The sequence below is a fragment of the Alexandromys fortis genome, unplaced genomic scaffold, assembly GCF_014885135.2.
Source record: "Alexandromys fortis isolate MF-2015 unplaced genomic scaffold, M_Fortis_MF-2015_v1.1 scaffold_10340, whole genome shotgun sequence".
NCBI classification, from domain to species: Eukaryota; Metazoa; Chordata; class Mammalia; order Rodentia; family Cricetidae; genus Alexandromys; species Alexandromys fortis.
Window position 1 is genome coordinate 49 of NW_026078195.1, and position 962 is coordinate 1,010.

At 47.4% G+C, this 962-nt stretch overlaps 1 pseudogene; it reads left to right on the top strand.

Annotated features, from left to right (window-relative positions):
• Positions 1-454: 454 nt before the first annotated feature.
• LOC126496598 (uncharacterized) lies at positions 455-546 on the top strand (annotated as a pseudogene).
• Positions 547-962: the final 416 nt, after the last annotated feature.

Consider the following 962-nt stretch of genomic DNA (forward strand, 5'->3'; position numbering starts at 1 on the left):
TAATAAATAATTTTTAAAAAAATAATAATAATAAGAAGAAGAATAATGATAATTTTAAGAAAAAAGCCAGAGGAGTCCACAACACCAGACTTTCCAAATAGGACAGGCATGTGCTGTCCCTTAGTGGCAGACTTTGGAGGGTGCTAAGAGTCAGGAGGGCAGAAGGGAAGAGAGGACAGAGGCTGAGAGGGAAGCAGCGGCCCTCATAGGAGCTGTGGACCCAGTCAGGAGGCCAGGCGGCTTGGAGGAGTTTCTCAGCTGGCAGAATTTGTGCCTAGCGCACTCATTCAGATCCCGGGGCTCCATCTGTAGCACCCTGTCTCTGGGCGCAATGGTGCAGGCCTGGGATCCCAGCACTCAGGAAGCAGAGGCTGGAGAGCCAGAAGGTCAGGTTAGCATCCTCTGGCACACAGCGAGCTGGAGGTCAGCTCGGGCCTTGAAAATTCAAACAGGAGTGCTCGCTTCGGCAGCACACAGACTAAAATTGGAACAACATGGCCCCTGCGCCAGGATGACACGCAAATCCGTGAAGCGTTCCATATTTTTCCTAGACAACAATGAGGACTCTAAGAGAGACATACATGGATCTAATCTACATGGGAAGTAGAAAAAGACAAGATCTCTTGAGTAAATTGGGAGCATGGGGACCTTGGGAGAGAGTTGAAGGGGAGGAGAGAGCCAGGGAGGGGAGCAGAGAAAAATGTAGAGCTCAATAAATATGAATAAAAAAAGAAGAAAGAAAATTCATACAGGAGGCCAGGCAGGGTGGCACATGAGTTTAATCCCAGCACTTGGAAGGCAGAGGCAGGTGGATCTCTATGAGTTCAAGGCAGCCTGGCCTACAGAGTGAGTTCCAGGACAACCAGGGATTTACACAGAGAAACTCTGTCTCAAAACACCAAAAACAAACAACAAACAAACAAACAAATGAAAACAAAACAATCAAAAATAGAGAGAGAGAG